The 10,930-nt window shown below is 50.0% G+C and overlaps 1 pseudogene; it reads left to right on the plus strand.

The window, feature by feature from the left end:
• Nucleotides 1-114: 114 nt before the first annotated feature.
• LOC119311468 lies at nucleotides 115-4,015 on the plus strand (annotated as a pseudogene).
• The last annotated feature ends 6,915 nt before the right edge of the window (nucleotides 4,016-10,930 follow it).

The raw sequence follows: 10,930 nt of genomic DNA on the forward strand, positions 1-10,930 counted from the left end.
TAAAAAAGAAAAAAACTCTCTCCAGCGGAGAGGAGAAAAGCCGAGAGCCAAACCGCTCCATCGTCTCGAACCTTCTCGCCTTCTCTAACCCCGCCGCCGCCGCCGAACCCTAACCCTTCGTCGCCGCCGCCGCCGCCGCCGATTCCGCCGCCGACCGACCCCCGCCGCCCGCCGGGATGGACGACAGCTGCGCGGTGTGCGCGGACGCGCTCGAGTGGGTGGCCTACGGGCCCTGCGGCCACCGGGAGGTGTGCTCGACCTGCGTCGTCCGCCTCCGCTTCGTGGTCGGGGACCGTCACTGCTGCATCTGCAAGACGGACTGCCCCTCCGTCTTCGTCACCAAGGCCATGGGGGACTACACGAGGGTCATCTCCGATTTCTCCGCTCTGCCCGCCGCGGCGAGCGAGGGGAAGGCGGGGGAGCACTGGTACCACGAGGATTCCAGGGCCTACTTCGACGACGCCGACCACTACAAGATGATACGGGCCATGTGCCGGCTCTCCTGCAGCGTATGCGAGAGAATCGAGGAGGACCAGGCCGGCCAGGCGGCGCAAGCGCAAGCAAAGGGCAGAGACAGCACCTTCAAGACCATTGGCCTGCTAAGGGGGCATTTGGCCGACAAGCATGGGCTGCGCATGTGCAATCTTTGCTTGGGAGGGAGAAAGGTGTTCATCTGTCAACAGAAGCTCTACACGCAGGAACAGATGGCTCGGCACACGCAAACAGGCGACACTGAGGTGGATGGCTCTGATGAGGTTGAGCGCGGCGGCTTTGCGGGGCACCCGATTTGCGAGTATTGCAAGAGGGCGTTCTATGGAGATAATGAGCTTTACGAGCATATGACCAGGCAGCACTACACGTGCCACATATGTCAAAGGCGGCATCCTGGGAGCTACGATTATTTCCGCAACTACGACGATCTGGAGATGCATTTTAGGAAAGATCACTTCCTCTGCGAAGATGAAGTGTGTTTGGCCAAGAAGTTTGTTGTCTTCCAGAGCGACGCGGAGATCAACAGACACAATGCTATGGAGCACGGCGGGTGGATGTCTCGTGCCCAGAGGAACGCCGCGCTTCAGATACCTACCAGTTTTATGTACCAAAGGAATGAGCAAGATCAAAGGCGCGGCAGAGGTAGGGGCCTTAATGCTCACCATGACAGACCTGACAGGGATTTCTCGTTACCTGTGGATGGCAGTGCAGCTGCAGACCATGGCCTTGGAAGTCGACTTGATAACGATAGGGGTTCCGCGATGCTTGCTGATGAATCATTGTTCCCTCCATTGCCTGGGTCAAGTAACAAGTGTTCTGCTTCAACACAACAGGGGCTGCAAGGTCTTCCTAAGACCACTCTTGCATCAAGGCTTCAACAATCTAGGAAGGGCACCGTGAAGGTACTATATTCTGGTCGGCCTCAAACTGCTCAAAATCCTGAAATGGTACCTCATGTTTCCACTTCCACCCACACATGTCCTACACCTGAGCGGGAGCGGAATGGCAGTGCAACTGCAGAGCATGGCCTTGGAAGTCGAGTTGATAGTGTTGCAGGGCCTTTACAGTCATCAAGTGTCAGTTCGGCCAGTTCTCGTCGAAGCTTAGGGAATGGCCGCGTGCTTGAACAATTGTCTTTTCCTCATCTTCAAGGCCGGGATATTCCTGATGCTAGGATGGATGCTGTTTCAGATGAAACCTCGTGTGCTCCCCTCTCAGAGCAACAATCAAGTAATACGCTGGCTCTTAATCAGAGCTCAAGGGGTTCTGAGAGGCTTGGTGATGTGTTCCTTCCATTGCCAGGGTCAAGTAACAAAGGTTCTGCTTCAACACAACAGGGGCTGCAAGCTTTTGCTAAGAACACACTTGCATCAAGGCTTGAACAACCTAGGAAGGGCACCGTGAAGGTACTAAAGTCTGGTGATGTGTTCCTTCCATTGCCTGGGTCAAGTAACAAAGGTTCTGCTTCAACACAACAGGGGCTGCAAGCTTTTGCTAAGAACACACTTGCATCAAGGCTTGAACAACCTAGGAAGGGCACCGTGAAGGTACTAAAGTCTGGTCGGCCTCAAACCGCTGAAAATCCTGAGATAGTACCTCATGTTTCCACTTCCACCCAGACATGTCCTACACCTGAGCGGGAGCGGGATGGCAGTGCAACTGCAGAACATCATGGCCTTGGAAGTCTAGTTGATAGTGTTGCAGGTCCTTTACAGTCATCAAGTAACAAAGGGGTTGGCAGGTCTTTTACAGTCACCCAGACATGTCCTACACCTGAGCGGGAGCGGGATGGCAGTGCAACTGCAGAACATCATGGCCTTGGAAGTCTAGTTGACAGTGTTGCAGGTCCTTTACAGTCATCAAGTGTCAATTCAGCCAGTTCTGGTCAAAGCTTAGGGAATGGTGGCGTGCTCGAACAATTGTCTTTTCCTCTTCTTGGAGACCAGGATATTCCTGATGCTAGGATGGATGCTGTTCCTGAAAAAACCTCGTTTCCTCCCCTCTCAGAGCATCAATCAAAGCATGCACCGGCTGTTAATCAGAGCTTAAGGGGTTCGGCGAAGCATCAAGCAAAGCATGCACCGGCTGTTAACCAGAGCTCAAGGGATTCTGCGAGGCTTGGTGATGAATCATTATTCCCTCCATTGCCTGGGTTAAGTAACAAGGGTTCTGCTTCAACACAACAGGGGCTGCAAAGTCTTGCTGAGAACACATTTGCATCAATGCTTCAGCAACCTAGGAAGGGCGCCATGGAGGTACTGAATTCTTGTCGGTCCCAAACCGCTGAAAATCTTGAGATAGTGCCTGATTTTTCCACTTCCACCGAGGCATGGCCTACGCCTGATCAGGGGCTACATCTCTCTGGGTCTTCTCACCTTCGGATTGTACCTCAATCGACAAGAGATAATGGGCCTGCCACCTGCCTCCAGCGGTTCAGCATGGAATTCCAGAGCTCCAATCAAGATGAAGCACTCTGTTTCTACCCCTAATGTTGTTTCTGGTGCGTCCTCTACCCAGGCATCATCAAGTTCAGCTTATGGCAATAAAAAGCAAGTGCCACCTCAAAGCAGCCAACCTTTGCCTGTTGCGGAGGATGTTCGGCAAGCGAACAATGCCCTTGTGGAAAGAATGCGTGCTGCATTTGGGATGGATGAGGATAGGTTCTCTGCGTTTAAAGAAATTGCTTGTGAATACCGTCACGGTGTCATTGGTACTTCAGAGTATCTCTCGTATGTGGAGCAGTTTGGTATATCGCATCTTGTTCCTGAGATGGCTATTTTGTTGCCTGACCCTGTGAAGCAGACCGAACTTGCTGAGGCCTATTACGCCAACATGCGCTCTAAAAGCCTGAAAGAAAAGGAGAAATTGCTTCAGGAAGGAGAGGCTGCAGTGCTTTCGAAGGATGGGTATCGATCTTCCAAGGAAAGAACCCCACTATCTGCTGGAGGTGATCCAGTTGCCATTTCAAAATCGTCTAGCACCAGTAGGTATGTGGGCAAGGGTGGAGGAAGCAGCAGCAGTAACAACAGCAAACAATCAAAGAAGACGTCAAAGTTTCTTAGAGCTCGGTTGGGCGACAACTCATTGGCTATGCTTGAATTTCGTCATCCTGATGATGTGAGCCCTGAAGGAAACGTTTGGAAGAACGGTGCGGCGCACAAGCTCTTCTCCGGCAATGCAAAGAAGTAGCATCATTTTGTGCAGATCGTCTAGTTTGATGCATCGGTTCAGCGGCTGGTTGGCGGTAAATGTGCACATTTTGTGATGTGTGTTTGGCTGCTTGGAGAAGGCGTCGTCCATGTAGAAGGTCGCTTCGTTTGAGTCTAGTTTCGTTTCGTACTGAATTTTTGCTGGTTTCAAACCTCAGAAGTGAGGATGGAACTTGAAATAGTACTGCAGTTTCATGTTCGTGGCTAGCCATAAATTTTTGGAAGTGTAGACTGTATATTGCACGAATTCTACCAATGATTTTGTCTTTCCAAAAAAAAAACATTCTATAGCAAATTTTTATTGGGTTCGCTCAGTGTTTTTGCCGATTTTTTCTTATGTACATGTGTTTATTTACATGCCACATTCAGACGAAACGTTTCACTAGCCATTTGTTCGTTCGAAGAGCTCGTCTAAGAGTACTGTTTCATATCAGTCGCCCATTGATTGAAGGTAATTTTCGCTATGCGGGAAGTCTATCATGTTATTTTGAACGTGTTCAGAAGGAATAAATATGTTTTGTTTCTAATACTCTGTGTAAGGGTGCCCGCACGTATTTTGAGCCTGATTTAGACCATCACTGTGACCAACAAAATGTTAGTTGTGTGACAAAAAAAGTACACCATTCAATTCATACGGGAGAGAAGTCTCCAATAGTATAATATAGTACACATTTATTCATCTATAAAACAAACCTAGATATTGTGCTGGCTATAAAAAGAACGTAGATATTTGGCTGTGATTTCTTTGATCACAGGGGCAATAAAGTCCATCTGGCTGAATCTCTTTGAGAGACGAGTTTCGTCTATATGTTTTTCAGATAACCTGGGTCTGAAATCACAGTGAACTTACGAAACCGCGAGAAAAGAAAAGTAAGAATTCATGCATGCCTGAACTTAAACCCACCAAGGTGTCAGAGGTTTGAATAAATTTGAAGCAACATATGCAAGGAACTCGAACAATCACCACAAAGCAACGAAAACAGCTTTCCAGGTGTCATCAAAGTTTACTTTATAGTCTTTAGATGCTGTTACAAAAGCTTACTAGAAAGAACAAAATCAACGTTGGACTTAAACAATTTAATCAGTTCATGCTTGAGTGCCGGACTCTGGCCGAGTTGAGGTCACCAGCAAGCGTGCAACAGGACCGCGATGGCGGGGTTTAAGCCTTCCCAACGGCATCCACGTGAGCCACATAACAGAATCAGTGGGAGCTCATACTTCATGTGAACAAACATGACGGGCAGGCGCGCGCTCTCAGCTGACAACATTTTCACTGGTGGTCTTCCATTTTTCATTCTAACCTCACCAAATGGAAAGCAAGGACCTTCAATAATAGGTGAATCCTTTTACCAGCTTTCACATGATTGATTTCGACTGCCTCGAGATGTTTTGATACCAAGAGTTTGTCCTTTGGCTTGCAGGTTTCAGTCGTTTACCATACCATTGCTGTTGCAAGCAAAATAGTTGACTGAAATGAATCAGCAGCACGTGGCAATTTCAAAGACAAGGCATCATACATAGAAGAAGACAAAAAATCATACCTTAGATAAAGTACAGTGTTCAAGGGTAAGCCTCTAGAACCGGTGAGTGCTTGAGAAAGAAAACTAGTCCACATAAGTAATTAGCCATACACCAGTCACTGAGCAACAATGTTTTTAGCCTGCTAAACATAGGGGCACCATTCTATATCTGTTCTGAAAATCTAGACGAGAGGTGAAGAATTAAAGGGCAATTGAAGCTCTAACTTCAAGTGTAAGATTTGATAATACCAAGGTGAACAGAAAACAACAAACGGCATTAGCAAAACAGCAAGCGTATCAACTGGAAAGGAGTGGACGCATACCATAAAGTATTCAGCTGTCAACTCTAAATTCGTAGCGCCCGACAAGCCTTCAAGAAACACAAAATCAGCTCTACCATGGCACACCACACATAGCTCATGACCACAGTACCCATTGAAACTATGTCCACAAGAACCCTTTAAGACATACGTATCTGGTGTTTATAAATGCCGCTACTAGTGATGGCAAGCTCTTAAACAACGGAGTCCAACCATGACAGCCAGCAACTTCCAAGGTAACCAGACCTAGCGCAGAAGTAAGACACCGGGAATCCTGAGAGCCAAAACTTGTATCTCTGATTGTCAGATGTTTTAAGGATTTTGGTAAGACGGTCCCAATGTTGATTACACACTCGTGCATCTCCAGCACCTCAAGTGACTGACAGCCCGACATATCCAGAGAGAAATCCTAGAACTCGACACAACGAAGAACTAATGTTGTCAAGTGGTCGGAGATGAGAGCCCCGGCAGATAGCTGCAAAGGATCATGGCCAGCTAGGATTTTGAATCGAAGAACCCTCACTTTGTGTGACAGAGCATAATAGAGCCACAGCTCAAAGTCTTGGTGAAACTGCTCCGAGCCCCGATCATCGTCAAAAAGGATCTCACATTCGTGCAGAGGTGTTGGGTCACGGCAGCGAAGGAAGCCATCGATGAAACGCTTCAAGTCGTGGCAACACCGGTAGGCCTCATCATCGGCATCGACGCGAAGAGATGGCACAGACTTCCAGAGGGTGCGCCAGCGGGTGGCGAGCGCGCACGTCTGCGCGGCTCGACGCGAGGGCAGGAACGACAACACCGGCTGGATCACATCTTCTGGGAGCGTGCTTAAGCGGTTCTCGCCACCAGCCACAACCGCTTTCTTGCTGCAGTACCTCTCGGCCATTCTGTCAACAGGTGGCGCGAAGCTGCCAAGGAGATGGACACCAAATGAGCAGCCAAACCAGGCAGGAAAGGTGGAAAATTGCCCAAAGATTCGCCCCGCGCCAACTTAGGTGCCTCTGTTCGCTGCTTCTGGAGGGGAATTTTGTTAGCGACCCTTTCCATTGTGCGGCCCAGCGACAGACGAAGGCCCAGCGATAGATGAAAGCCCAGCCCACCATGCTTCACTACACGGGATAACAGAACGAGCAGCCATCCTGGCTAGGATCAGGAACTGAACGGCGGCGGCTTGTATCTCCATTTCTTCTTAGCTGCTTCTTCTTCCCCAAGTTGTAATCTCTCCCCTGTACTCCATCCACCATTAATCCATAGATATCTAGAGGGTAGCTAACAAATTTCTTAGTATGTGACACCTTCAAAAAAGAAATGTACATCACACGTAGAATGGTATGCGTCAGTTGACAAACATTGGAATGTGGCTTGTCAAAAAATGCCCAGAAATTTGGCAAATGCCAGAGAGCACAAAAATAAATACATGAAAGCCATCAAACTGACCTGAAGTGTAGAATTCACTTGGACAGAACTCATTCCCCAGCCCTAGACATCCTTCTATATAAGCTGGTGAAAACTGAAGAACAAACATCCACGCCTTAATGTGCTGCGCTAACTAGGAATAAAACGGAGGCAAGCAGTACCTTCCCTCTCCTTGTTCCTTTCACGAGAACTGGCTATAGTTGATGAGCATGGAGCAGGGGCAGCCGTGCAGGTGAGCAACATCCAGACTGCTCAGCGGGTCATGGCACGTACTCCTTCTGTATTACATCATTATTTTAGTGATCTAAACATTCTTATATTTCTTTACGGAGGAAGTAGGTACCTCCTAAGCTAGCCGTGAAGGGACCCGAGGAGAGAACCTCTCCAAGGCACCACCCCCGCGCCGGCCGCCGCCCGCCGGTGGAATGGATGGCGGTTTGTAGTGCCTGGCGGCCAGGAAAGACTGGGGAGGGGAGGACTGGAGACGGAGCGGGTGGGCCGTGCGGGAGGCGACACGGGTGACCTGCAGTGTGGTCTTGGGCTGCAATAAGCACCGGCTGTACTGGGCCTCTTTTCATTTCCTCCCTGTGCAAAAGTTTATCCTCTAAAAGCCTTGGTGGGCTACGGCCCACGAGCTGGCTGAGCCGCACTCGTCGTCGTCGGTGGTGGAAAAAAAAGGAAAGAACCGTGTGGTGGGTCAGTGGATTCACTAGTTTGAACTGTCGGCAGCGTGCACCGGAAGTACCTATTGCCTGCCACAAATCCTATTCCTACGTAGGAGTATTATACTTTTACAAAGAGATTACCTACTATTCCTATTCGTCGTTTACTGGGAGTCGGACTTGGTAAATCCGATCCTTCAAACGCCCGTGAACACGACCAGGCACGTGCGCAAATAGTGACCGATCACGTCTCATACTTTGGTTCTTCTCTCATATTTTCATCCCCTATATCCATACAAACCATGCAAAATAAACCTACGTACTACGACATTGCTAGCTACACTTAGTCATAGGAGATGTCCACAACGTCGATGCCGGACGGCGGGTAGATGGGCACGTAGGAGGGCTTCGGCTCCTTCTCCACATCCATATATGCGAGCATCTCTCATCGAAGTCTGTGGTGTGCTTCGTCTCCGCCTTCTGCACACGATGACTATTGGGGATATAACTCCTAAGTATGACTCGCTCAGGAGGGGCCGGGTCATGCCATTGGCGACTTAAGCATGAAGCTGGCGGTTCATGGATCAAGCTTGTTGAAGGCCCAAGGCCCGGAGGCGACTCAAGGCCCGGAGGCGACTCAAGGCCTAAATGTGTGAACCGCCAGGAGATGACTTGTTCTGTAAGACAAGTTTAGTTAGAAACCAAGCCGGTCACGTTTGTGTGAGCCGGTCGGGACTCTATAAGTTGTTGGGCATTAACCTGTATAGAAAGGGATGACCCGGCGGCGGGTTAACTCAAGAAACAATCAATCGAGCACTAGGTCAAGCATATTCGCTCCCTGGTAATCGAAACCCAAGCAATACAACCAAAAGCAGGAGTAGACTTTTACCTCATTGAGAGGGGCTGAACATGGGTAAAATTCTCTATGTCCTTTGTCCCATTCAACCCCTTTAAGCTAACCTAACTGCGATCGCTCCACACCTAAGTCCTTTTGCTAGGGCATCTGCCGTGTTAAAACCACGACAGTTGGCGCCCACCGTGGGGCCAGAGCATGGTGGTTTCGAGTTCTTGAAGGGAAGCTTCTCAGGGATCGAGGAATATGCCGTGGGCCGGATGACCAAGAGTCGTCGCGGCAAAATCTACATCGACGATGCCGGCTAGGGTCCCGAGGCCAATTCAATCGAATATGGGTACCGGGTCCCCTTCGGCGGAATCCACGTCTTCATCGGCAAGATTGGCGAGTCGGATCCTGAGCCGGACGCCAGCACCAACATCATCGAGACGGCTCAGCACGCACGACCCGCCAAGGTTCAAACCGCCGTGAAGCGTGCTTTCGTGGGTTTTACTCATGGAGTGGATCTTGAGGAAGGATATGTGTCCGGTGGAGAGACGGCCATCCACTCTGATGATGAGTCCTCAACTGGCGGGACCAATTCCATGTATCAATTGCAAGGCTGTTCCGATGACGACAGTATTCCGGACCCCTGTGAGCCGCCAAATAGGGTTGCGATCTTCATGGCCGGCACGCAACCGGTGCAGAATTCGTCGACTGCGGCAGCGATGGTTTTCGGTTCAGCGGCCGCTGTGGCAGCCGGGGCAAGGGCCATGTGTGCCCGCCGGCTCAAGTTTTATCTGCACTATTGGAGGCTCTGGAAACTTTGTTAACGATGGAGGTAACCCCGGCGAATCAAGCACAACATAATATGGACGTTGCAAAATTGGGTGATGATATAACTCAGGATAAGGAGGATCTTAAATTGCTAGGATGGCAGCCGAGCGAGCCGCCTTGGAGGTGGAGTCGCAGCGGATTCAAGCAGAAAACTTTCGCTTAAGCTTGGATCAGAATGCATCTAGCACTGTTTTTCACAGGAGATACCAGAGTCGTCTGCCTCATGAGTTTGATGCAAGGAATCTTTCCAATACACCTGGGGCAGGACCAAGTAACCCGCTCGGCTTGACCCGGCCCCCTGAAGCGCCTAGGATCGGAGCGGGGGCTCGACTCCACATGGCGGATCCAGCTTGTGTCGATTTAACCTCGCCTCAGCGAGTCTCAACACCTCCGGGTCACTTCTCTAACCCGTTGTACAACATGATTGCCGCAACATCACGATTGGCGGCTCTCCTAGTGACAGGCAAGTCTCCTGAGGCGGTTGAAGCTCAGAAGGCTGTGGAGCTCCTTTAGACGGTGGTGGCTCAGTAGGCGGCTTACTCCTACAGCCGCGATCGAATCCATTCAACTCCACGTCAGAGTCGAAGCTATACCCAACACATTGAGTCGCCGACGGTTTCGAGTAGTGAGCGTCATCGTAACTAGCCCTGTGGGCATGACCCGTCACGGGTTGGTAATCATGCTCCGCGTTTGGTAGATCAAGCGAGGGCACGCCGAGAGGCGGAGCTAGCGGCTTAGTTGGTGGCCCACCAACCCCAATTAAACTCTTCAACGTCCATAGAAGCCAGGGTGATTTCCAGGACGCTGGGTGTGCCGTGTTTAGTGCCGGCTCTACGCAATGAGTGATTACCCAAGGACTTGAAGGGCCCTTGAAAAGTACCCAATTACACAGCAGATCAACCCCCAGAGGCTTGGATTGAGAGCTACGAAATGGACATGGAGATGTTGGATGTCAATGACACTGCACGCGCTAAGTATTTCACAATGATGTTGGATGGGCCGGCTCGCACCTGGCTAAAGGGATTACCCCCTAACTCTGTCAGATCATGGGCTGAGTTGAAGGCACACTTTATTCAGAATTTCAAGGATACATGCAAGCACTCCATGTCGATTCTTGATTTAGACACTTGTGTCCAGAGTGAGGGAGAATCAACCGCCCATTGGGTACGCCGGATCTCGGCCATTATCTACTCATCGGACAACATCAATGCCAGTTCAGCTGTCCTGATTTTGGAGAAAAATTGCCGTTTCCTTCCCCTCAAACAGAAGCTGGGGCGGCTTCAGCTCCATTGCAATGACATGGGGGAGCTCATGGCAGCTCTTGTCATATATGTTGATTCTGGTAACACTAAAGACCCCGAGTCTGATGATGAAAAGGCTGGCAAGGAGAAGCAGAATGGCAATGCAAAGGGATAGCATCACAATGTGGCAGGTCACGGTAATAATGACCACAAGCGTAAATTCGAGCTGAAGAAGGACGAACAACCCATACAGAAGGCTCATACCTGGCAACAAACTCAACTGGAGTACAAACCAAATTGGCAGCAGAATGTGAACAAGACCACTACTCAAATCAAGAATGTCGTGACCAGCCGAGTGCACGAGGAGCGTCAGCAAAACAACGCATGCTTTAATTGTGGCC

The sequence above is a fragment of the Triticum dicoccoides genome, chromosome 5B (genome assembly GCF_002162155.2).
Source record: "Triticum dicoccoides isolate Atlit2015 ecotype Zavitan chromosome 5B, WEW_v2.0, whole genome shotgun sequence".
Taxonomy (NCBI): domain Eukaryota; kingdom Viridiplantae; phylum Streptophyta; class Magnoliopsida; order Poales; family Poaceae; genus Triticum; species Triticum dicoccoides.